At 51.8% G+C, this 27,123-nt stretch overlaps 1 protein-coding gene across 6 annotated transcripts in view; it reads left to right on the forward strand.

Moving 5' to 3' along the window:
• cv-c (RhoGTPase activating protein) overlaps window positions 1–27,123 on the forward strand; it is a 436,691-nt gene that overhangs the window by 121,677 nt on the left and 287,891 nt on the right. The window contains exon 1 of one of the 6 annotated variants that reach the window (XM_089566647.1): window positions 17,893–18,035. The exons of 4 other annotated variants lie outside the window; for them this stretch is intronic. The gene's annotated coding sequence lies outside the window, so the exon portion shown is untranslated. Of the gene's footprint in view, window positions 1–17,892; window positions 18,036–27,123 lie in introns of those variants that run through there. One more of the 6 variants, XM_089566649.1, reaches the window with a different exon arrangement.

Here is a 27,123-nt window from a genome sequence, read left to right on the forward strand (position 1 = left end):
GTTTTGACACAGGGCAACCGGCAGAGGGCGGTGCGGGCGACAGTGAAATGAACAACCAGGAAGCCATTACCAAGGCCAGTGCGGTCGAAACAACAAAGCGCCGCCTTGAAAATTGGAGTGGACTGAAGCGTTAGGTGGTGGTGATAACACGGCGGGACAGTCTTCGCCGTAGCGTCACAAAGTTGGCTAGGACGTTCGTGCAATGTCCGCCCGTTACAAAGGGATAAGCCCCAAGTCCAATCCAATCCAATCCAAAGCCAGTGGATGTAGTCCTCTAGGGCTCCGCCCACTTCGTGCTGACGCACTTCCCTGCATGTTACGCACTAACAGACGACTATAGTCGGATAAAACTCAAGAACGAAGCGGATTTTCCTCTTCAAAGGACCCCGTTCCAGCCAAAGGCGTCGGCTGGTCTCATTGAACCTGCTAGGTGACAAGTGCAGGGAGTAGCCGATGAAAATCCTTTCCCTCTGTGGTCGGGGATAGTCCCCTTTCTGCATTGCCACGCCGCTCCCTGCATTTTGTCACGCTATAGCGGGCTCATGAGAATCAGCCGACGCCATTGGCTATAAGGGGATCGTGTGACGGGAAAAGCCGCTTCTTTCTTGAGTTGCATCCGACTATAGTTGTACTTTACTTTTTCTTATATGCGTCGTCGGCCTCTTATGCTTTGTTTTCCTGCGGCACTTTCGTTACCGCGACACGCTTCATGGAATACGAGGTCTGTTAGAAAAGTATCCGACTTTATTTTTTTTTGCGAACACTTGATGGATATGCAACAAGCGCGCTTGCACCAGCCGACGTTGAAGCTTCGTGCGCATGTACGAATATTTTCCGGCCAGTCGATAGCGTCAGTCGCTGGCACGCAGCGTTTGAGTGAGGCAGTGCGCAGTGCTCTCGTCGGTTTTTTATTACAAGGAAAATGGCGGAGCAACAGGAGCGGCGCTACTGCATCAAATTTTGTCAGAAACCGGATGACAACCGAGTGGAAACTGTTCGGAATATTCAGAGCGGCTTTCGGTGAAGATGCTATGAGAAGCACACAAATTAAACAGTGGTTCAATTGATTTAAAGATGGCCGCACATCGGCGGAGAGCGAGCCACGCTCTGGTCGGCCATCAACATGCCGAAATGACCAGGTCATTGCCGAAGTGAACGGTGTGGTGATGCGGGACCGTCGTGTGACTATCCGAGAAACTGTGGAAGAGGTGGACGTCAGCAATTTTTCTGCACATTCCATTATTCCCGAAGATTTGGCCATGGAGAGAGTTGCGGCGAAATTCGTGCCGAAGCTGCTCACGGCGGAGCAAAAGCAGCTGCGTGTTGAAGTCTCGCAGGACATGCTAAATTCCACAAACAGTGATCCCGACTTCATAAACACCATAATCACTGGTGACGAGTCTTGAGTGTACGGGTACGACCCGGAAACCAAATCCCAGTCGTCACTGTGAAGCATTTCATGTCACCGAGACAAAAGAAGGCCCGCCAAGTGCGCAGCAATGTCAAAGTGATGCTGACAGCTTTCTTTGACTCCCTCTGTGTGGCACACCACTAGTACGCACCCTACAAAGTCAAACAACGACCAAAGAATACTATAGGGGCATCCTCCGTCGCCTACGTGGTGCTGTACGGCGCAAGATACCGGAGTTGAGGTCAACAGGAAATTGGTGCATCCATCACGACAATGCTCCTGCACATTCCTCGCACTTGATTCAGACTTTTTTCGCGAAAAACCAGACTACTGTAGTTCAACAGACTCATAAATCTCGTGATATGGCCCCCTGCGACTTCTGGCTGTTTCCCAAAGTCAAGAGGACATTGAAAGGAGCGCGATTTCAGACAAGAGAGGACATTATGGCTGCAACGACAGCTGAGCTAAACTCCATTCCGAAAAAGGCCTTTTCGGAATACTTCCAATAATGGCAGCACCGCTGGGAGAAGTGTGTGGAGTCCCAAGGAGACTACTTTGAAGGTGATTACGTTTCCAACGCTCCAGTTATGCCAGTTTTTTTTCTTCGGCCAAAGGTCGGATACTTTTCTAACAGACCTCGTACATTTGTGTCCCTGTTCTTCCGCGCATTGTTGAGAAGCGTTCTGCTGATTTTTCTACCCAAACAAAAGGCCCCTTCGCGTCAGCATTTGGCTCACCTTCTCAGTCATTTAGTGGCGCAGTCTTCATTAGAGCCGTCTAGACGTCGCTATAAACGCGCAGGGTTTTGACCGCTTCTGCCGACACGGACCACTCTCTCTCTCTCTCTTTTTTTTCCATACGGTCCGGCGGCTTTCCTCGGCGCCCGAGAAGCCATGTCCTGCTGCAGCTCGTGTGATCCGCTGTCGCGCCCCGCGATCCTTGGCTCGGACACAACAATGAGGCATTCGTCTTGTTTGTCCTTTCTGCACCTTGTAACGGCGAGAGTTATGGGGCTGCCTGGCGCGCAGCAGACGCCTCGAGGCGCCATTTCTTTTTTTATTTCACTCTGATTGTTATCGTCGTCGGCCTTTTCCCTGGCGTGGCGACATTCTGGGCTGCGAGATCATTCCTCGGCGGGCTTGCTACGTGCGGTGGCGGTTGTGTGTTTGGCGGCGAAAGAAAGAAAGAAAAAAAGCAGGCGTGTATTGAATGTGCAAGCGTAACTTTCGTGCAAGTTTATGCTGTACGTTTAGCTGTTCCTTTTTTTTTTTTTCGTTTAATGGGTTTATACCACACACTCCGTTTTGATTTCAGTATAAGGAGGGGAAAAAGAAAACTGCGCAGAGATCCTGCATGAATTAGTGCCCGGCTATCTGAAGTGATTTAATGCCGGCTCTGCGTATAAAGTCACTGTGTATGTGATGTATACTAAGTTTTCTACCACACCGCGGCTGTAGTTTGAAACAGCCTGCTTGGAGAAAAAAATGGCGGTGCTGCCGTTGTGTGCTGTGTCGAAAACTGTCGTTTTGGAATTAATAGAACAGGTTTCGTTTTCACGCGATCGGCCTGCACCCGTCATCGAGGCGGACTGAAGTTTCCGGATTACGGAAGCGCAGCGGCAAGCCGGGTAGGGGTTGTTTCCAGCCTTCGCGAGCTCATCCCTTTGCCAGCCGTTAAGGTGGCGGGGAGCTTTCTCGTTCAGTGCAGTTGTCTATATATATATATATATAAAGGAGGGGTCACTTAAGCTCCGCCGTAAGGGTATGGCGCGATAGCATTAATCGGTTAATGCCCATATATGCGGAATTGGTCATTCTATACTACACATTCATAGATTCCCTGGGAGTCCTCGTACCACTCCTGGCGCAGTGGTGGAGCGGTTAAGTGATGCGCCACTGCCCTGCGATGATGGCAGGTGCTGCCACCGGTGGGGCTTGTGAGATCCAGGCCGACCTTCCCGAGCAACCCCTCGCGACCAGTTCATTAATTTAACTGCCACCTGCCATGGTGGGCAGTTTGCTCACAATCCGATGGGTGGGCTTTGATGACGTCACAAGGTCACGTGACCCCCCCAGGTTGTTGTTCTCCGGGGATTTTTCGCTCACAACGCCGATGACGACGCCGGATTTTCTGCAGAACGGGAGCCTTAATTAACTCTATCGAGTTGAAATAAATCACGCAAAGCTATATTTGTCTGTCGTCCTTGTGGCACGAGCGTTATGGTATGCGTTGATGGAGAAGTAAATATTTAGCGCCTGCGGCGAAAGTTCGCTGACACCAGCGAAAACGAAATCGTTCTTTGTTTCTTTTTTCTTTTTCTCCTCGTGTTTTGATGACTTCTGTTCGGTCCCAGGGTGTTCGGTACGCCGCCCATCATTCTCGACACCGCGGGAGGACGTCCGTAGTCAGATCTCTCGTGCATCGTCGCGTCTTGCTCGTGTTCATTGTTGAGCGACTGGTCACGGCTATACGCGTGCGTCGTAAATCACGCGGCCTGGCGCCTTTTTTTCCCTTTTCCCCTCTCCTTCTCTCGGCTGACAATTGGACGCTGGCTTCCTCGCCTTTTTGTTCCGGAACGAAGACATACTGGGTCCTTGTCGCACAGCGCTTTGGAGGCCGGCTCTTCGTCTCGTCTAAAGCATTCCTTGACGCGCCGCTCTGGCGGAGGACCAGATGTTTGACTCCTGTTCCTGGTCCAGACGGCGTACGCTTCGCTTTCTGCGCAAGCTGGCGGTGAGGGGGGTGCTTTCTTTCCCCCTGTCCGGGTCTATAAGACGGTTACAAATTCACCCTTTGCGCGTGATGTACAGCATCTGGTCCATCCATTGGCACCTGCTGGTCGTAGATGTCATTCGGTGTGACGGATATATGGTCATTAGCGGTGTTTAAGGACCTATATAGCGTCACCGAACTGCTGTCTCTTTTTGCGCCTTATCCGTGGAGTTCCGGCTCGGCCGCATGCACTACGTCATGCATCCGCGGAGCCGGAAGTCGGATTCGATGACGGCTGGATGTGTAGCAACACGGTCGCTTGGTTGCGAATGGGCGAGACGCGGACGGGACCTCTTAAGCTGCGCTGGTTGTCAAGGGCGGGTGCGGGGCACCGTGGGATTAATGTGAAACTTTCGGAGAGGGTGGTAATTGGGATTGGGTAAGGGTGGTTCCACATTCGCGATGCATCTGTTAGATGAAAAGTCATAGATTGAAAGTCCCCGTAGTTTTGTAGGGAAAAATTTCTGCTTCTCTCTCTCTTTCGTTGCATTCATATCTCGTTGCTTTTAAACGTTTAAGGTACCATTTAATATGAATATGTGCCAAGTTGAATTCTCGTTTTGTGGTCTTTCGCAGCGCTAATAGCAACGGTGTCTACCGTGGTGGTTATTGCCTTTGGCGTACGCTGCTGACGTCACTCAGCGAGGTGGCCTTCCCAGAGAGAGAGAGAAAAAATGCAATCATCTGCCAGTGAACCTCATAACTTCCCGAGAGCGGGTCTGAATCGTTAAACATTCGTCGCCGCCGTTCTGTCAACGGGCTAATTTGAGAGCCTGTTGGGTTTATCGTCGCTGGCAGTCTGCCTGAATACAGACTGGTCGCAACTCGCGCATACTCTGCTGCTGTCATATAGGCGCACATGTACCAACGTAGGTCTCCAATTCGGCGCGGTTCTGAACGAAAAACGGTTGTTTGCTGACACGTCAAAACACGTTCTGCCCTTCAAAGATCCGCCAATTTAAGTTAAGAAGTCGGGTCGTCTTCAAGTCCAGTGGTATATGCCCCGGATTAAGATTGAGACTTTCGTTTAGAGTGTAAGCTAGCGCAATAACCATATTCAACACACTTTGGATATATAGGTGATGAAGTGGGTGTTCACCAACTGACTACTTTTAGAAGGGTAATGGCCAAAACTGTGCGCTCCTGCTTGAGTATGATGATGATGAGTTTTAGTGGCGCTAGGGTGGCTTAATCGGAGGGGACTTATGGTTCAAGGTATTTCGGTGTATACAAGGTGAGCTCGAAGACCAATTTTCCGAACATTTCACAGGCAACCCGTGAGCATCAAGCAGACCAGGGAAAGTTTGTACCCATTGGACAGCTGGTGTGTACTCGGAGGCACTGGGGATCGAACCCCGGACCTCCCGCATGCAAGGCGGATGCTCAAATCCCTAAGCCGCGCCATTGCGATAGTATACGCACCTGCTCGGCGCGAACGAGTGTGGTTTCTAACGCCTGTTTCACATGCAAGTGAAAACGCCCTCGATTTCTGCCTCTCTGGCGCAGAAACCTGTCTCGAACGGCCAGAGTGACGGGGTTCCAGCAAGTTGGAAATTTTCGACGGGACGCGCCGCTCAATCGCTCAGTTCGCTGAGTCGCTTGCATATGAACCAGCCTTTAGAAAGAAGAGGCGGCGCAGCGTACGGAGCTCCCGTACCGACGCCTCCCGGCGGAACTCAATAATAGAACAAGGGCGGGGGAACAACGGCAGCGGCTTCGCGGCCGAAAACGTTTGCAGAAGCCGCAGTGAGCTCCTGTGCGCCCGGCAACACCGTTTAGTCTGGCCTGCCAACCTGCGCTGGCAGGCAGGCGGGGTGCGGGTATCTTTATTCAGGGCGCCTGTGGGCACCCTTCGGGGGATCACCTCCGCGCTCTGTCCGCTGTGGAAGACCCCCTGTTGGTCTCGCTTTCGTGCAAACAAACCACCGCGATTGGCTTCTTTCCGCGCGTGCACGCTTTTATTGGCAGCGCCTAGGGAGCTAGTGGCTAGAATGGGCCACGGAAAGAAGGCGGGCGCGATGAGGTAGGTGTCTGCGCAGTTTACTGCTCCACACCGCAGTCCTGACTTGTGCGGAAGAACCGTAAGCTACATTCTATAACATATTTAGCACTGTAGGTTGTTCGTCTTGCTACGGCGCTGATTTCCGTGTGTAATAAGGATGTCCTGGACAGTGGAGTGGTACCGGTAAGAGAGAGAGAGAATAAACTTTATTTGAGCCTTTGAAGAGGAAAGTTCCCTTCTTGCGCAGGTAAGCTACTGTGGCTTGGTGGCCTTGATCTCTTGGATCTCAGCGACCTGCTCAGCTCTGTCCGTGAGCAACTTTTATTGCCACAGGTCCGAGCTGCGCTGCGCGGTCTCCCACTCCTCCTGTGGTTATTTAGCTTAAAGGATTCTTACTGCAGGCCCATTATGATGTGGTTGAGGTTTGGGTATAGTCCCCGCAGCTTTTGCATTTTGCAGAGTTATCTCTGGGTGAATTTTAGCTGAAGCATTGCTAGACATGGGAATGTGTGTGTTTCGAGCTTCCTGAAAGTGGTTGCTTTTGCTCTTGCGTGAGCGTGGAGCTGGCAGGGGGGTATTGCATTCTGCTCGTTTGATAGAAAGTAGTGATTTCGTTAAAGGTGAGTGGATGGTACCTCGCTGATCTGTTCCCGTGGTTTGGGAACGCGCCTGGTCTTGGCCGGGTAGTTAGTCCTGGGGCGATGTTGCTGAACTTTTCATTACCTCGGAGGCCTGAGTGTGAGGGTCCATATTAGTTTGATTCGAGTTTCTGAGCTGTATTCACTAATAAGTTTTGCGGCTGTGGGATGTACTCTGCCTTTGATGAAGTTATATATCGAATTTTTTTAGTCGCTTGTTATGATCCTCCGCCCTGATGCCTTTATGGGCAAGGCGTATGCTATTGCTGTTTCCTCTATCCGGACTTTTCGCCGGTATGGTCGCAGCTGCTACGCGTTCTCCTTTGTGGTCAACTGTAGTCACAACATACGCCTCTTTGTACCGGTGAGAAAGGCCTAAGATCAGAGGTGGCGCGCAAAGTCATTGCCATCGCAGTCTCATGTGTCGGTTTAGTTCTTCCGCGAGACAGACAGCGGCGTCGCGCACAGATGTGCCTTTTTCCTCGTGGTGTTGGTTTGTTGCTTGTTTGGAAACACTGTCCCGCTGTTGTTTTTCGCGTGAGATACACTTGCGATCGCCGGCTTCGTATGCGGAGAAATCTTCATGGCAGCTTGTTTATGGGGGTGGTAGCGCATCAGTGATTTATTTCCAGTACCTCGCCCTGTAAGTTTAGATAGAGACCGCCAATGCCGGTTTGCTTAGTGGAGAAGGAGCAGTCAAGCCTTTCTATACGACTTCGCCGGGGAGCGAAACTTTTCGTTGACTCAGCAGCCGGCATCTGAACATGCAGTGTACGTACAGTAATGTTAAAAATATGTTTCCGGGATCTTTATCTCGCTCTGCTCGGTTGACAGAGGCGTCGAACTACTCACAGTGATAAGATTACTCCAAGTATGGATGTGGCTTGGCCGTTCCGCTGCAACTTCCTGTGAATCGACTACCCAGGCGCGGCGTCAGCACTTGTTTGCAGGAGAAAGCTTGTGCGGCGAAGCCCGGTGTGCCTGATGCAGCATCGGCCAGCATACGCATAACACAGTCGCTCCACGTAACATCCGTTCTTGATGCCTCCTACCAAAGCGTCTCCTGTTGTGTGCTCAGTTTCGAGCTCTAAATCCCGTATCGCAGCGTCATTTCGGTATTTACGCGTGGAGCCATGGAAACTGCGTCACTGCATGCGTTCTCGCAATGCATTTTGTACCAACTTGTTCTGCGTCCAATATCCCGCAGGAACACTGGGTTGCATGCCAGCCCACGCGAAAAAAGAGCGATATCAAATACTTGCGTGTGTAATGCACGGTTTGAGCTTGCTCGCTTGTATTGACGCTTGCTGCAACATCAATGCTGGCTTCAGAGCTATAGGATTAAAACACTAACATGCTCTTCGAACCGCAGACGGATAGGCTGTCTGAATGAAATGTTCTGCCTGCGAATGTGAAACGGCACCACGTTCCGTACCCAGTCCTGCGCTTTTATAGTTGTGTGCATTATACCTACCGCGGTAAAAGTATCGGACGCTCGTTCCTCCTATCTGTTATGTTGTTTAGTACGCGAAGGAGCGTCACTGTGAAAGATCGCAGAAGCTAACGCAGGTAAAGCTTCACCGCACGGTCCAGCCTCGACGAAGCTTTGTATACGGCCGCTGGTGCGGGCGTGTTCCCAGGGCCCGCCTGTCGGCCCTGGTGCCCCGCTGTCCAGGACTGTTTGCGTAGCGCCGTAGCGGCCACTGGATCTGTGTGCCGTCGGCTCGTGTTTTGATACGGTCCCGTGCTGAGAGCGCGGGGCGCAGCACCGCGATGTTTGGTCGGGGTTCATCCACCCCTGCGGTGTTGCCCGGGAGGCGCGGTGGGCGAGAGCCCCCCTTGTTGTTCTCGGCTGAGCGAGGACAGCGCGCACTCGCGGCTCGAGCCGGTACCACGGCCGCCGCTGCTCGGGCGACGTCTAAAAATAAGATGGCGGCCGGTTAAGGGGGTCCTGCTTCCTTGTGAGATATAAATGAAGAGGGCGAGGGTGGTGTGTGTATGTGCGTGTGTACTAGACGGGGAAGGAAAAAGGCCTCTGCGCGTGATGGGTCGAGCGGGGAGGAGGGAACAATGTTTATGAGAGACGCCCTGCCGGTTTCTTATACGGGGAGGGGGTTACGACTTGACTCCTTTTAGGGGACCGAGCCCAACTGGTGCCCCGAGTTTCGGGCGCCCAGATTTCGGTGTTTGCCCGCGGTTCTGGGCAGAAAATAATAGGGGGACGAGAAGGGAGGGTAACGAGCGAGGGTTGTTGCGGCTCCGTTTCGGAGACTTCGCGCAAGCCTTCTGCCGGGCCGCCTCCATTTGTCTATAGGGCTGTCTATATATCCTTCGAAATGTTTGCTCTTCTCGCGAGAGACGTGTTCGGCGCGCCCAGCTGGTCTAATGGAAGGTGTTGAGGGGAATATTTATTGACGTTCTCCTGACTCCGTAGATTTGCTTTTTTCTCCCTCCGTGTGGAAGGGAGGTGGGTCGCGAATGACAGCCGGTATCGAGTGGTGCACTCGCTTTTGAACCAGATACGCGTTTCCCGCGCTCGGGTAAACACGGAAGTTTTTTTTTCTCCGCAGCCAATGTGTGTTGCATGGTCGTGTGTGTTGTTTCCGAACGGTTTCGGCGTGCCTCGCTCGGTCAGGTCGAAATTAGCGACGAGCGTTCAGAGCGTCTGCAAGCTTTCGAGCAGTTGGTGAGGGAAGTCGAGCGCTTCTCTGGATGCACTTCCGTAAATGGTAGCGGCGCCGATCGGCTATAGCTTACATAGCTCCGCGCTCGTAGCTCTCGCTTTCGTTCTCGCTTCTTTTACGGCTTACGTGCTACGTCCCCTCCGAGGTGGGTCACCGGCACCACGCTTGGGTGATCTTTTAGGCAGTTCACAAACCCTTCTTTAGAAATACTCTCGGGTGACCTCTCTGCTTGCAGGACACAGCGCAAGAAGGAACACAACACGAGAACAAGGACGGCAGGACGGAGCGCCTTGTTTTTGTCCTTTCGTCCTTGTTCTTTTGTTCCCTTATTTCTTACGCTGGGTACTGCGAACGTGGAAACGAACCAACTCGCTCAACAGCAAGTGTTGACCTCTCTGATTGTGAACGAGTGGGCCGCCGCGGTGGCTCAGTGGTTATGGTGCTCGGCTGCTGACCCGAAAGACACGGGTTCGATCCCGGCTGCGGCGGCTGAATTTCTTTGGAGGAGAAACTCTAGAGGCCCGTGTACTGTGCGATGTCAGTGCACGTTAAAAAACCCCAGGTGGTCGAAATTTCCGGAGCCCTTCACTACGGCGTCTCTCGTAGCCTGAGTCGCTTTGGGACGTTAAACCCCATAAACCAAACCAAACCATTGTGAGCGAGTGAGGAAGTTCATGTTCCCTCCGATGGAGGAAGAATTTTTTTTTTTTTTTTGTACTATCAAGATAGGCGGACAGAGTCCTCGTGGTGCTTCGTATACTTTCGGTATACAAGGCAAGGCACTTGAACATAACGTGCACTCTATTTAAGGTGCGCATGTATCGGGACGTCTATGTCGCGAAAGACAATGCCACATTCGACTACTTTTATTTTCGGTCGTATCTGCAGACCAGGATGCAGCTCGCCGATTTATTGCCCGTGTCGCATTTACTACTATGCCGTGCTTTCGTAATCGATGTAGCGCGCGCGTCCGTCAGCAGTAATTCTGCAAGCGGATAGAACGCCGTAATCGCGCAGTTCGTGTAGTTCTTCCTTTTCTTTTGTGCTTTCTGAACTGTTACGAAATGCTTAGACTTGTATGCAACTGTCATTATACTGGCCCTCCCGGAATAAATTTCTTGCGAGAGCACGAACCCTCCTACGTATATACGATATGAACTGGGCACTCCGAGGCAAGTGCGACCTCCGAGTTCGCTGCGCTGGAGCTGATACGTATATTACTGCTTCCTCTGTTCGCCGTATTTTCGGGGTCATCGGTTTCGGGGCATTATCTCCCCGTCGCTGACTCCATTGAAGCCAGTTCGTGTCAGCGCCTCGCGGCACTTTGAACATCTGGCGCGCTGCTCGCGGGAACTGCACAATTTACGACCGGGGTGACGTCAGGTCGGTCGCTCCCCCTCCGCAGTGTACGGCAGCGTGTATGTCCGCCGATTCGAAACTGTCCCGCGGGTGCAACGCTCGGGCGACGGCCGTTCCGCGACAGCCCCCCTCGTCGTGTCCCGGCGTCGCGCGCGCGCAACCACCGACGACCGCGCAGGAAACCGCGACAGGCGAGCGATACAGCCATTGCGACACAGGCGCGCATAGCCGAGTCTGATCGTCGTCCCGCCCTGCCCTGCTCTGTGTCTAGCTCGCTTTCTTCCTATCTCTCTGTCCTGGGATACGGGAGCGACTTTCTTCGAGAAAGATTTATGTCCCTTGCTCCGGCGACGACCGACTCTCCCGCTTGCGCCCTTCTCTCGTCGTATTGTTTTTGCGGCTTCTCTTGTCTTCGTGTTTGGCTCGGATTGTCTCGCTCCGTCCCTCCCCTCCGTGGGTCCTCCGAGCAGCAACCGCTGCAGCAGCAGCCTGCGCATGTGGCAAGGAGAGGATCGGAGAAGACGCATTCCAGATTGCGCGCGGTCGCAATGTGCGCTTTCGGTGTCGTTGCACGCAGAGGGGGTGCCAGTTCCCCTCCCCCTCTTCTTCTAGCTCAGCCGGAGCTTCGCCGCCATTGGAATGCTCGGGGCCTGTGCATGTCTGCCCGTCCGCTGGTTGCGCGAGATGACTCAGCAGTGAACGGAGTTGCCTCCTGCGGTCGGCGCTTCTCGAGTTTCCGGCGCGCAATGTTTTGACCGGAGCGGAATCTCCTGGCTTCCGGCAAGCGCGGGCCTCCTGCAGAGCCGCTGAGGAAGTCGCGTGTTGGCTGAGCTGGTTCACGCGGTGCGGTGGGCGAACATGAGCCCGTCTTCCAAAACAGCGCGAAACAACAGGGCTACGCAAAGAAGATGTGAGACGAGTGCTTCTTTTCGAACTTGAGCGTTAACCGCGTGTAGCTCAGCTTTCCATTCCATAAGACGTGAGTGGCTTATCTGCTTCAGTGCTTTCTTTCCTCGGGGGATCGCAGAACCTTGGTCTGCATGCCGCGGCATTCTCGGGTTTCACAGTGGGATGTGTTTTCCGTTGCCTGTAGCTTGAATGTTGCTGGTTCCGGCATGTCATCCACGCCTTGAAGCTATAGGTATTGTTCGGATTTCTTTTCTTATTGTAAAAACAATTATCCAGTTTCAACTTATGTCTCACAACAATAGCTATACTCTTTTTTTTTCTCCCTTGTTCAAAACACGTGTTTCGATGGTATGTAATTATGGGTCGGACTTTTCGATTTTTTTTTTTTTTTGAGAATTCGGTGGTCTTGTTTCGATGTTTAATTCAGAATGCTGTTGTCGTTTTTTTTCCTTTCTTCGGCGAAGATTTGTTCCCGTGCAAGAATTCCCCCTCTCCCCTCTTTTTTGCTTCGAGTGGTGTGTGTAGCATTTCTGTGTGCTTAAAAGTCACCTATAATTTATCTTGGTTTGTTCGTTAGCAATAGACAAATGGCTGTGTTTAGAAAAGAGGTTGGATTATGAAACGCTACTGCCGTAAAAAAATTAACAGCTTGGAAGTTAAGTGATCGGGCTGTAAAATAGATCGCAAGTAGAAGTTTATTTTTGAGCGCTTTGGTGCGCAAGAACCCAAATAAAGAAATAAAACACACGGAATCAACAGAGGAGCAACGCAAACATACGTTTATCTCGCTTAGGCGAGTGGAACCATGGGTTTTCCGTCTGTAGTCGCCTTCATGTCGGAATATCTTTGTTTAGCTGAGACAAATGCAAGTGCATTTGTTGCTTGCGACACACTGGTCACTCCCGCATTCACACAACGAACTGTGAAAGCAGGAAACGCTCCGCAAAAACATAGTTTCGGATTCGAACGAAAGAAAAAAATTGCTGTGGTTTAGCTCTGGTCAAACCTGGAGTGACGCTAGAGCGAGCGCTCTAACCCCCCCCCCCCCCCACACACACACACACACACACACACACACATATGCTCGACACGGCGCATGCGCGCAGCTGTTGCAGCTCGGTTTCGCCGGCGCGCTGCCGGCAGCAGCAACTGCTCCGAATCACGTGACCAACCGGCTCAAGGCCACGGCGCCGCCACGGAGCTCAAGGGGTGTCACGCTGAAGGCTCTAAGCGCTGGCGCAGTGTAGCTCTCGCTACAAAAATTGACCGCGGCCGAAATCCAGAAAGAGTCAGAGGGCCTCGAATCACTTAATGCGCATGATGACGGAAGCGGTGGAAGTGCCGCTGAACCATCGCTGTATCCGGGAAATGTCATTTTTTTTCGTGGCGGTTGCGCGTGCTTTCAAGTTAAAGGTGGCTTGTTGCGATTGAAAACTTTGTCGGTGTCATAACATGCCGTACGAAAACTCCTGAACCAAGTAACTGCTCTGATAAGGTAATGACCATTCTGGAGCAGAAGGCGCTACGCCAGTAGTGGAGCAGGCCTCAGAACGAAGCCTACATTCCAACGATCATTCCAACGATTCCGATATGTCACCACCACGCTCCTGGCTTCCGTACTTTGTGAATTTTCTCTAGTGAACTATGTCGTAACTCGTGCTCAAGAGCTGGCGTAAATGTGAAGGATACTGACCTTTTTGCGGTCAAAAGCGAATTTCAGAGAGTGAATTCAGCGCACGTTCATCGTTTATTTTTTGTGTTGTTGAAACCGAAAGCTCATTTGGTATAATGCGCTGGATGTGTGATCTTTGGCGTAAGGCCTTGGGCGTCCTCTCTACCTTCGGAGAGTAGTCGCACTTCCATCCAGGGCTGCTTTACTACATGCCAGCTGTCATGAGAAGACAAATGGGGTGCCGTTGAAGTTCCGACCACACGAGCTTCCATCAGACTCTTGATTTCAGCCTTCTTGTCTGTAATTAATGCGCCGAACCTTTTCGCGCACCTCTTCTTTTTGTCGGTGCGCAAAAGTGCTGTGCAAAAGTGGTGTGCTGTGCGTGATGTCAGTGCATGTTAAAGGTCCCCGGGTGATAGGAATTATTTCGGAGCCTCCACTATACGGCGCATCTTTCTTTCACTCCTTCCTTTATCTCCTCCCTTACGGCGTGGTTGCGGTGTCCATCGAGAAGTGAGACAGTTACTGTGCCATTTTGCTTTCCTCAAAACCAAAATCCAACTTCCGGTCTCTTTGTGCCCTGCTTAACTTTGCGGTTAAGCAGACAAGATGCGGCCGCCGTTCTTCCCTTTCTTATTTCGAGGAGTAAAACCTTTTCATTGCGTCCTACCCTGCAGATGGCCTGCATACGTCATATGTAACATGATACTGCTTACTCGGTGTATTCGCGATGTACTCAGGCGACATAAATAAATTCGGAGTTTTACCACTTCGTCCTCTTTGACTGGCTTACTGCGGAAGGAATTTCCTTATCGCAAAATTATAATGGCATGGAATTGTGGATCACTGCGGTTATGCGAGTGCAGTGCTCGGCGCGTGCTGGCCACTGTTACGGCTGTCGGCGAGGCAGGAGCCCATGGCCTCACAATTTACGTTGCGCATTACTTCGATCGGGCATGTGCCTCCTATTCCATTGCAGTACGTATTCAGAGATCAGGACAGCGCGCAAAAGAAGACGCGAGGACACACAAGAGATAAAGACAAGACTGTCTGCTGATCGGGCGAGCAGTGTGTGTGCGCGAATGCAGCAGCAATGTTTTCAGGTGTCAGATGAGTCTTGTGTGGATCTCGAAACCCGAATTACCTTACGGCAACGCATACTGTTCACAAACATTGCCCATGCCAGGAAAAAGCGCGCGAATGTCCCAGTCGCAATTCGTGTGCAGCGTATGCACTCCGTTTCTGCGGCTCCTTTACAGTTCTTTTGAGGCTACGTGATGGGCGATGCGCCCGATTGGCAGTGCAGGTACATCGCCTTCGTGCGTATAAGCTTTATGGACGTATTTTAATGCCTTGAGTTGAGATTCCCTCTCTGGATCTCGTAGAGGAAAATTGGGTTAAAGATGATTGTTGTAAGATGCTTGCCGTCTTGCAGATTCGAATTGCTCAATCACATTGCAAGAGAACACTTCTGGAGAGGTTAACTTTTTATAACAATTAAAAGCACAAAGGAAGACACAAGCAAGGAGAAAACATATTTACACTTGACTGACTCGACGTGACGAAACCAGCCCTCGGTCCTGCCGAAAGAGCTGATTTTTATTAAACCCTATGTCCCCGCCCTCGGTGGGGAGAATAATCAATCAGGTACTGTACAAACATCCACCCAATAACTTATCGGGGAAAGGAAAACATCACCAATCAGCAATTTGGAAAGGATAACACAACCAATCAACGATTGGGGAAAGAAGGTAACTCATCGCGACACCGTACACATATGTACACTTTCTACCATCACGATTCCGGATAATTATGCTTTCCTGCTGCGAGCTTCGCGAACACTCACTTTCCCAACGTACGGTCGACCCAAGTTCAAGGAAAATCACTTCAACCCATCTGTTAATTAAGGATCGTCGCTCCCCATGCTTGCAGCTAGCGTGGCAATATCCTGTTGACCGCGCTTCAAGCTGTCAACGCACGCTGCTGCAGACATTGGACAAAAGCCACGCACTGTGACGCGGGTCCGCCTCGCCGCACGCACGTGCACACAGGATGCGACCTAATGAATTCCTCCCTGAAGGGAGCTTGACCTTTCCCGTAATCCTCCGCTATCCGGCGCCCCCCGTATCCCGCTGGGTTGAGCTCACCCCCTTCTGTGCGGTTGTGCGGAGGGCCCAAGAAAGAACGTAATGGGCATTCCACTAACGCGAACCGGATGCGGCAAACGATGTACAGCACCGCGAACTTCACTCCTTGGTTATTAATTTTAAGCGCGTAACTCAGCGTACACTAGAGAGTTTTAGCTGAGCGGGTTTGTGTGCTCGCTCCGCTCAGCGAGCTAGCAGGAGCGCTACTGCGCATGCGCGAAGCGCTCAGGCGGGAGCGCGCGAGCGGAACGGCTCCTCCGCCCCGCTCCCGCGCGAGCCAAGCGGAGTCCGGAGCGGCCCGACCATGGGCCCGACGAGCGGGCCTCGCGCAAAGCCTTCTGGGCACGCGCTAGCCGAACCAAACGTAAACATTCAACATGGCGGCCGCCAGCGCGGGTCTTGCCGGATACTTTTTGGCATGACGAACAGATTGCAGGCGGTGTCGGATAACTTGCGAACGTAATTCGATCACGATCGACGCTCGCACGAGTAGAGGATGAATGCACACGCTAGACAACGCTACAAATGCGTACACGCGCACGCTGCGAGGGGTGACTTGCGTGGTCTTGGCTTGGCTCTCGCAGTGGCAGACATTTAATTTTTTTTTTTTGTAATACGAAAGCTTCACTGCTAAAACCAAATCACTGTTGTTACCAGAAAGCATACAGTAAATGTAAACAGCTATTATTTATTTATTCACGCATATATCAGAGAGGCTTACTTATAACCATTTTCTGGCAAGTCCAGTTACCACCACTAGGAGGCGCAACGAGTCGCCTCGCTTGAGCGGACGGGGAAGACGCAGCGCTAAAACTACTCTTCGCGACGCTCCGCTGTGGCTCCGCTGGGAACTGCGAGCGGAGCGGACAGTAAACCCGCTCACCTTAAACTCTCTACTTATGTAACTTACATACCTTTGCACACCACCGCGGATGGTTACGAATGACTTCTTTAGCTTATCACTGGCACATTTCACCACCGTTACCAATCTTGTCTGGCGGTAGCTTGACATGCTTGACTTGCGCTCTTTTCGCGTGCGCAGTTGGTCGAACGTGTTAATTTGCCATCACTGCTCTGCCCCTGCAGTTACCGCGTCTGTGACTGTCTGCGCACGCGCAGTTCACCTGTGTACAGGCAGCGCCCGACGGTGGCGTCAACGGTAGCTGTACGCTGAGGGCAACTCCATGAAAATTTTGTTCTCGCTGAAAATCGGTTCTAATGCTCTTTCTGGCGGGGCTGATGTTTGTCCGACAACGAAAGGCGCGTTTACTGTCGAGAAAATAGCGTTTAAAAATTTTCCCGCCATTCGATTCAAGAACGTCTGTACAAAAAAAAAAACAAAAAAAAAACCCCTCTGGGATCGCCGTTTTCAATTGAGCCTCCGAGATCGGTGTAGAAAATTCTGTCGACGCACAGCAGTTTACCTGCGAAATCAGCCGGTGCCGACGACACCTGTATTTTATTCCCCCCCCCCCCCCCCTCCCCCCCTGTTTTCTAACCTATAAAAGCTCGTTTTTCAGTGAAAGTAAATTGGTTGGCGGTTGATGGGGGTTTAACGTACCGAAGCGACTCAGGCTATGAGAGACGCCGTAGTGAAGGGTTCCGGAAATTTCATCCGCCTGGCGTTCTTTAAGGTGCACTGACAGCGCACAGTACACGGGCCTCTAGAATTTCGCCTCCATCGAATTTCTACCGCCGCGGCCGGAATAGAATACGCGTCTTTCGGGTAAGAGCCGAGTGCCTTAGCCATTGAGCCACCACGGCGGCTCAGTGAAAGTACCGTCTTTGTCGTTTGAATGTGGTGACGTACCGATACAAGCTAACTTTAATTAGACCTCAGTGGCCCTTTAAGATGGCCTAATATTCGGCCCAGTCAGTGACTTCCCTGACATTTGGGGGCCATGCTTTGTAATAATTGTCACCTACAAAGTGACAGGGAACGGTGCGCGTTTTTTTTCCCTGCTAGCTCGGTGAGGCAGCCGATTGTCAGGAATACATGTAGGCGAAGTTCAGGAACTGCACCGACCAGTCGCGAATGACGTCGCGTGCTTTTGACAGAAACTGCACATTTCGTCGCCTTTTGGCGTAGGCAGCGCCCGCCACAAACATTTTGGGGCGAGGTGCTCTCACTTTCTATGCGGGCTGTAGTGGGACACCGAAAAAAGAATTTAAAAGCATTACGTCCCTGTTGTGCGGACCGACGTACGTCCGCTCCAGTGGCCGCCGCGTCTTAGCGGCGGCGTCAGGAGCGACCTCTCTCGCCGATGCGCCGCGTGTTGCCGCGCTCGCCAGATGCACTACCTGGGACGACATAACGCGTCTGGTATTCAAGTGAGTCAAGGCGCTTTGTCGGCGACGAGGCGACTACATCGCCCTGTTGTCGACTGTGTATGCGGGTGGGCAGGTGCGCCGTGACCCGACTGACATCTGCGTGGCGGTGGGCATGTATCCGGTCTCCCTTTACACGGCAGTTTTTCCTGTGTCATGTATTAGACTATTTGTGGACCTCGGCGGGTATTTAATCGCATCGTATTGGGCATGCCTGCGGAGTGCATGCATTCGTTGCGCGCTTGTTTATACTACAATGCGGCGCCTGTGTGATAAGTGTGTCGAGGTGTGTCGCGTATGTTTCTTCGTAAACAAAATGTGGTCGTGGACGCCTTGTGCGGCGCCCGTATTTCCTTCGCACTGTTTTCTGTTGCGCTGTGAATACGCGCACGTAGAGGCTTTATTAGGCTTTACAGTGGCTGTTGATTTACTATACCTTCAAGCATTTAACATTTTCTAAGGCGCATAAGTCGTACATTGTCTATCGCTAGTAATAGCGATAGACAAAGTAGGTAGCTGTAACTCTCTACTTCTGGAACTGACATCGTTGTTTTTTCTCTCTCTCTCTCGAACAAAGCTTTCCTGTATTACATCTAGCGACTCAATTCTCTTTCAGGACCGCGTATAAAAAGCGTATCTACGGCCCGTGTAGTTTTCTATTGTGGCCTAGGCACGTGAGGCAGCTTCCATGTGACATCTGTGGTGCTTTAATCACGTAAAAAAAAAAAACACTAAAAATGGAAAAGAAGAATAGAACGAAGGAAGGAAAGGGATGAACCGGAAAGCTGACGCCCACGCAGATATTTTTTCAGCCGAACCGCAGTTGTCAGCGGAAGAAGCGCTCCGTGCGTTATTGATGGTCGGCGCTGCGAAAATTGGTGAAAGAGAGGGGGAAACAAAAAAAAAAAACATGTCAGAAATAGTCGGTTTTTCAGAAAGTTATTCAGCAAGCGTCGCTCATTTCTTTCGCGAATCGTATAGCGTTTTCCACATTGGCGCGTATTTAGTTGCCGCGGGTTTATAGGCCCGTCTCGCGTCTGCCGTATGTAGAGGAAAGGAATTTGCGCATTTTTTTCCCATTTTCTTTCTTTCCCTTATAACCCTCGTCCTGCCTTTCGTCGGTGAAAAAGAAATGAGGGAAAAGAGAAGGTGGGTGGTGATTAGGCGCTTTCTTTTACAGCGCTAGAATGTTTTCGCCTTGCCCGCGGGCTGTTTTTTCGTTGGTTGTCAATCATCTAAAGCCCCACCAGAACTCTGGGCATTGCTTGTCTTCACTTGCTTCCGCTTGTTCGACACAAAGACACGGCTAATATGTTGCAGTTTTTCCGTTCTCTGTAGTCATTGTGTTGCCGCTGCCTTGATGCCGGCAGCTGCGGAAGCCTACTGGGAGCCCCCACGCAACGAGTAGCAGCTGGGCGCTTGCGTTGCAGCCTCGGCCGACGTCTTCGCTGTGCCGAGCATCCGGCAGCTGTCCGCTGCTTTGCATTGCCCTGGCACGAAGACATCGCGTTCAACGTGCTCTACGCAGCGAACTGTTTTGCGAATGGCGATGTCATTCGTGAGGTCGAACTAATACTCTTGATAAACGCCGCATGGATCTCTGCGGCGTGTTGCAGATTATGTGGCTAGGTACTTGTAAATTGTGAGTTACCACTGATAGCGTCGAGCTGCTTTCACTAACTGTCTCACTGAATTAATCGTTCGGACGCACGCACGCGCGCATAAAGAGAGATAGAGAGAGAGAGAGAGAGATCCAATAAGTGTCCGAGACCCGGGCCAGTGCATTGAGGGTGAGTTGAGGGCGCACGTCACCGCGTTTGGATGATTATCCAAGGGATGATTGCCCATAGTGTTGGCGGAGTGCTGCACAGGGAAGAGCTCGACTCTACCTGGAGCAGCGGACGTGATGTGTGAGGAATTCCCTTTGGACATGGGGCGATCACTGAATGGGCCATCGACCTGAACCAGTATATGAGCGTCTATTCCCAGGGTAGGCGTCGCACGGAATTCTTTTTTTCTTATTTGCGTGCACATTAAGAAGTGGTTGGTGCGTCAGAGTGACATCGCTAGTGCTTCTCGTAGAGGTAAACGAAAGCGCAGAACAGTGAAATACTCAACACGACCTAGCTACTGCGTGCAACACACAATACCATTTAGTGCACAATATATCATTAATGGTAACAGTTGAGTTTGCGGGCCGCCGGGCAGCGGGCCATCTCCATATCCCCCCCCCCCCCCCCCCCCGGGCGCCTCCGACTTGGTCCTTATCTTAAGATGTTTTAGGCGGCGTAGCTTTTAAGCAGACAGAGGAAACGCTGGGGTCAAAGGGCTGCCGCCCCAAAAGGTAAAAGCAGCAATGGCAGCGAGGGGTGCCGGAAGGGGACCCGTTCCGCGGACAGTGCGTACGAGTCGCGTACCCCGGCTATTGTCGGGGTTAAGTTCAATGGCTTTTTGACGGCGGCGTCGAACAGTGCGAAAGAAAACTTCATGGACACTTGGGGGGGAAGCTTGCGTGGGAGGCAGCTGAGTGTAATTACGAATGGTCGTGAGGCCGGATGGCGGGTAACGAGTTGTGAGTACTCTACCTCTGGCCAGAGGGCTCAGATGCACCCTGTAGTGTTTGGAGCCACAGCTGATGAAAGTGGTCATTCGGATAACGAGTTGTGATTACTCTGCCTCTGGCCAGAGGGCTCAGATGCCACACTGTAGTGTTTGGAGCCACAGCTGATGGAAGTGGTGCTTGCGTGCTTTTGTGGTGTTGTCAAAGTGCTTTTACTGTGTGTGGAAAAGCGCAAAAGCGCTGTCGGCTTCTTCAAAGGCATGCGGCCATCGCGAGCAAACAAGCTCGTGGGTCTGTTGAGTTGCAGAGAAACGCTCTGATTGGTTGTAAGAAGCCCATCTCTCATTGGTCACTAAGTTGGTGCCCAGAATGCTGGGGAAACTTATTTAAGGAGGCGTTTTGGCGCCAAAGGAGGAGACTTGGGCAGGGACTCTTGGTGGAGAGTCGGAATCGCGAGACGGACAGGGTCTAGCTTTGCGCTGGCCACGTTCCGGAGGACGAGGAGCCGCTACGTGTAGCGCGAGTTCAGTCGGCCAGGCAGGACAGGGTTTCGTAGGGGCGAGCTCTGGCCTGGCGCTCCCGATCGTCCTGAATGCTAGCGACCACCCTGGTCGATGTGTATATGTGTAAATAGTTGTAAATAAACCCAGCTTGTACATATCTGCAAAGAAGTTCGTCTACATCTCATCTCCCTCCTGCAACGTGTCGCGCCCAAACGGACCCCCATCTCCACCACCACAAAAGAGGAAGACCTGAACCCGAGTCTAACTGTAACTAGGAATGTTTGACAAGGAACCTTATGAACAACACAGTGAATAGCAGCAGACAAGTCAAACAAAAAGTTTATTCAATGCATTCAGCACTTGAAACAAGGCAAGCAATAGTAGTCATAGTTGTATTCAACAAAAAGGGTGATGAGGTAGTGCCTTAGTGGCAGCAGCTGTAGAACATGAAGAGTAAGAAGGTAGTACTGCAGACACCTTGTTGCCCAGATATTATTGCCTTAGGATGGATGAATAGAGTGAACCGGGACCTCCCAAGAAATCTCCCAACAGCAAACTCCTTGTGTACCCAACATTCTTGGAACTGCTACGTACACAGGGTATACTTATTGTCTTTAATGTTGTGTGTAGTAAGCCACTGTGAGGGCAAGTTATCGGCGCGAGTGCCGTCAGATAGCAGTGGTAAACATGAGAGTAGTAGGTTGCGCTGTTCGGAGGTAACTCGGCGTGCGTGGGCGCCAACGCGCGTGTGTTTGCCTGCCAGCTGATCATGGATCACTCTCCTTATCCATATCTTTATTTGCGTGGGCGGGCAAGAACATGTGGTTACGTTGTTTCTCTGTTCGCTAAGCAGACCTAGAAAAAAAAAAGTGTTCTTACTGACGGGCACATTCACGCATTGTTTTACACTACCTCCTCACCGATTTCTTCCCTTTGATGTCTTTGGTGCAGTCGGCCATTAATGAAGGGCGTCATCGGCTTCGGGTTTATGAACGATTGGGTGTAGGTGTGTGCGTAGGGATGGGAGACAAGGCAGCAAGGTGGTGGAGATTCTCTCCGGTGACCATCGGCGCTAGCGCCTAAAGCGCGAACGCCATATGGGGCGTCGTCAACGGTTGCAGAGTTCTGCTGGACACCTTATACCGCTATTCGTATTGATGTATGCCACTAGTAACGCTTTGTCGTGCAACTCATTCAGGTAAGAGGAGCGTTGGACTGTGCGTAAATGCAGAGGCTTTCAAAAAAATAACAAACAAATGTCGAAGATTAAACAGGCCTTGTTGCTGCATTGGATCTTGTCCAGTCGCCCACTGTGGTCTGAAACGGGCATGTGTGTTCCTTCCACCCGTGGGTACGTCGAAGGACAAATGGCATCGCGCACTTGGCGGACCAGCGCGTTCATTTTTGCATGGCCGCCGGCGCAGCCAGGATTATTTCTGGCGAAGGTTGGCAGTTTTTCAGCTTTTCGGCGGAGGAGGTTGGTTGAAGAGGGGGTTTAGTCGCGATTGTGTTAACCAGGTATGGTTGTGAGTGGGCGCAACCACGTATGAGAGGGGAAGAGGGTGGGAAGGGGTGGGGGTCTCGTGATGTAGCTCGCAATGTCACTGCAGCGTCGGTTCACCCGAAGGGGAGGTGTGTTCCAGTGGTCAGCATCACATAGCAGCATGTCTGCTTGAGGTTACATAGATCCTGCAAAGCATCGCGGCGCTGCGTGCTGTTGTGTTGCTTACGTCCAAGAGAGAGTGCACGCGATAACGGATAGATGCGTTACGTGACCACAAGGCGCATACCGCGCCGTTTGCGAACGCCTGACGTGAGAGGTGTCTGGAGTCTCGTGATTGTAAGCTACGGGACGCCCCTGGGAGATGGAAATTTTTGTCTGTCCTTTCCGCACGAAAAGCCGGAATACTTATTGCTAGCTGCGTAAAACTCGACCGATGATTGCGTGATGTGCTTTGGTAGCTGGTCGCGTTTGAGGATAAGGGCAACTGCGTTGTGGGGCGTCCGTGCCCCCTTCAATGGAGAGGTGACGTCAAGACCCCCTTTATGTCTACGACCCGCTGCAGCTGCGACCTAGTCTGACCGCAGCCGTCTTGAGTGTGAGTGGCGGCGCATCTGAGGCCGTTAAGAGCGCCCGGTAATCTGTGGCCCTTATCGGGCGACCGCAGATTTCCCCCGATAGCACGTGAACGAGGTACTTCTCCCTCGAGCATGCTTGAATGCCGGATGCGGTGTGAATCCTTTCATGTGTTCCTCTGGCGTTCGGCCCGAGCAGTAGGCGAACTTGCCTAACCTCCCCGAGAGGATATGCATCATTCGCTCCCAACAGCTTTCTCGTATTGTGCTTTCATGGCGGCGTTAGTTTTGAGGAGCCGGGGGCTCGTGTAATAAACAACTGGAGTCCTCTGGTTATTATTGGTGGGGGCATATCGCGTGCGGAAACGGCCAGCACGAAACGACGCGAGGTTGTGCTAATGCGTTTAGAGGTGATGTACATACACATCGGCGGAGCAAAAAAAAAAAAAATACGTTCGTTTCATTTGTCCACCTGTCTCGACATGAGGCTCTTGCCGGTTCGCTGCTACTAGAGGTTATAGCATAGCGCGATCTGCGATTCGGTACCGTGATGCTCCTCCGCGCACCGCCAGTGCGCATGTGTAGATAGCCCCGTGGGCACCAGATGGCGCCTGATGCCAGAGGGACCAATCATCGCGTGCGCATTGGCGGTGCGCGGAAGCGGATCGCGTTATGCTAAAGCTCTCTAGACGCGTTCCGGGTCTTCTGCTGTGATTAGGCTCTCAGTGACTCCCTGTAAATCGCTCTGAATTGAACGAACATATCTGTGCGCGTCGCGTCTTGTCTACTCACGTCGTCGCCGTTATTACCGTCATCACTCCAACTACGTCCACTCCCTGACAAAGAGCTCTCCCAATCTGTGCATTACATGTTTATGTTACTTCTTTGTCCGTGCCTATTTGACTTCGCGAGCGATCTTGCTTTGCGACCGCCTGTGTGCTTTGTTGTCGTTCTTCTGATACCTTGCGAATTAACTGGAAAGTCAACGGTCAGAAAAGTTCTGCAAAGTTGACCGATACATTTCCAGCTAGTCGAATTACCTGTCCAGGGACCGTGCAGTCCTTTCCTGACGAAGAACTTGGGGGTATCCATTTTAGATACGCGCCGTTTGAAAGTGTAGCGCTCTTCTTCCTGCTCGCGTTAATGAATCAACTCTCCCAACAACAGGTTCCCTTTAACTGCAATGTAACATACTATCGACAAAGCTCTGATGAATGACGGCATTACTATGCAACGACCCCTCTTCACCTGCAGAGTGAACAGGGGGGCAGGTCGTCGAACCGAACTGAATGCGTCGCGAGAGGTGAGGCTGCCCGGGAACAGCGAGGGGCGATCGCCCTTATATCGGGATGACGCGATATCTGCTTCGAATGTGGAGCGTGAGCGGCCGCCATTAAGCCGGTAATCTTCTTACGCAAGGGCGCTAAGCGGCTCAGCGACGGTATTTGTGTTAATCATGACGGAGACGGCTTTTATTCAAAGCGGCCGCGAATCTCCCGTGGGATCGAAAGCTAAAGATACAAAGATAAGACGAGCGAGAACGGGCAGCTGCCAGGCGAGGAATTTGATTCACCGCTGGGTTTGTAACAGCTGCCTCGGGATTGGGGATTGAGAGAGCAGCGCGCGTGCGTGTATGTAGACGTATGAAAAGAAAGGTCACGTGGAGGCACGGTTCTTCTCGGCCTCTTCGATATGCTGCGCCACGATTTTTCATGCACGGCTCGTCGTCCGTGGCTCGCTTTTGGGTTGTTTCCGATGTCATTTAATCCTGCGAAATGCTCTCCGATGCGCACTGAATGACGTTAATCCAAAGTAGCGAGGTCCTGTTACGGCTGTGTAAGAGGCTCATTGCTTGCCGCAAATGGCTTTATAGCGCGGGATTATGGGCGCGTCAGCCTTGTAAGCCGACCCCAGTTCTCCCGTTGTGTTTTTCGTCGCTGTGTTTTCTTTATTTTCTTGCTTGAAAATGAGGTCAAGTAGTAACGGGCGCTAATACCGAACCTTTCTGCTGTGTTTGACGGTCGTGGTGATATTGAGTCGAACAGTCGGAATGCATAAATTACTGGAGTAGCGGCCTATGTTTCACCGTTGTGCGTGACCGTTCCTTTCTGCTTTTTAGCGAGAAATAAAATTCGGTTAAACCTTGGCTCAAAGCGTTATGTGATTCGTGTTAGTACTTTGGTGGCACCAAAGTACGGACACGAATCAGTTAATGTTTTGAAAGAATGCATCTATCTGCTTTCACCTATCGGACTTTTATTTATTTCTTCGCGCACCTGCGAGAGGTACGTGGCTTTCTTTATATGGTGTCCTCTAGTGGCGCCTTTTCTTTTCTTGTTGAGTTGCAAGCTGTTATTTTATGCTCCGTGATGTGCTGTTGCTAGGAGCGCTTTGTCAGTGAGCTTTTGATTTTGCGAGCCGCTGGGGGCGCGGAGCAGATGCCTTAGTTGAACTATTATGTGTTGCTTTCTGGTGCACGCACACTTGTGTATAACGTGCAGCTTCCTGCGTATGGTGTCTTCTACTGACACCTATGTTTTTCCCTCAGGTTGCACGTCCTTTAGCAAGAGGCTAGGTAGACCTTCAGAGCTGTTTTACGTGGGCATTGATTGCCCACGTGGACTTATCACGTGAATGCGGTGATCTGGGTGAAACAGTTGTGACCACCTGACGTTCATTGACGTACGCCACTGACATAGTGCAGCACACGGGCATTTCTGCATTCTGACGCTTTCTAAATGCGGCCGCCGCGACCGGGATTCGATTTCGCAACCTTGGGTGAGCAGCCGAACGCCAAAGCCACTGAGCCGCCGCGGTGGGTGGACGAAAAAAAAAAAAAAAAAGAAATGCGAGCTCAATCTTTCCTGCAGATTTCCAGGTCAACGCGTTGTTCGAACATTACATGCGTTTTATTCGAATTTGCACACAAAGCCGTTGTCCCGTCTTCGATCTCCCTGTTGACAGGTCCCCAGTAGTTGCGTCGTCCAATCTGTCAGCCTATACCCTATTGCTACTCACTCCTTTCCCCCCTCTAAACGCTCTTGTTTCCAGCAGTTCACCGCCTGTGTCTTCGCCACTCCCCCGTATAGTGGGTATGTGCCATTTTTATTTGAGACCGACCGACCAACCAGCTTGGCGCTAGTTTAGTCAGTTTCCCCGTCATAACTGTAGCCATGCACCAACACTACGTTTGTCCTCTGCCACTACGTTGCTCGTGCTTTTTTACAAAAACGATCATATGATGGCAAATTGTGTGTGGCACATCTGCCTCGTCTCTATGTCGAGTGGCACGGCTATCGCTGTGTTGAATGTTCCGTTTAGGCACCAGCTGTTGAGACGGACCATCAGCCGAAGAAAGAAAACAGTCTAGAAAGAAGGAGGGGGGGGGGGGGGGGGGGGGGGGGGGAGAAAGAAAGAGAAAACAAAGGGGGCGGCGCGATCTAATTTTGGCGCCGGGCTTCCTTATTGCCCGCTTGCCTGCGGCGCACTTCCAAAGCGGAGTATACCCATGGCCGGCGCCTGACCACCGCCCCGGGCGATATTTGGATCCCGCGCGGTCTGGGCCGTTTTCCTCCGAGCGCCCAGCGTCGCTTGCCGTGGGAAAGCGCCGGCGCGGAGGATAGGGACCGAGCCGCGGAGAAAGCGACGGCACTGTGCGTGCACGCGTGAGACTCCTCGAGGCGCCGACGCTGTTTAGACAGGGCAGTCCCGCACAACGGCTTTCTTCTCGGCGCCTCTTTTTCTTGCTCATCGTTCGGCGCCCGCCTGCATAGAGTGATGTGCGAGTGAGCCAAGTTCTCGATTAACCGGTGGCCTGCGTGAAGAAAGGAAAAGTAGGGCGTATCCACTTTGTTGTGTCTCGCGTCGGCCGGGTAAAAAAAAAGCAGCAACGAAAACAAGCAAAAAATAAAAATAAAACACGTGCCCTCGGTCGTGACTTGCGATGGGGTAGAGTTTACAGCTTACGTTTGAAGGGTTCTGGCGCCGTGTACTGATATGCGGAGAGACGGGAACACGGAGGAAAAATTGCTTGTGAGTGAACAGATGTTCTTTGTTGTTTTT

Source organism: Amblyomma mixtum, chromosome 1 (genome assembly GCF_055824585.1).
Source record: "Amblyomma mixtum isolate Tamu chromosome 1, ASM5582458v1, whole genome shotgun sequence".
NCBI lineage: Eukaryota > Metazoa > Arthropoda > Arachnida > Ixodida > Ixodidae > Amblyomma > Amblyomma mixtum.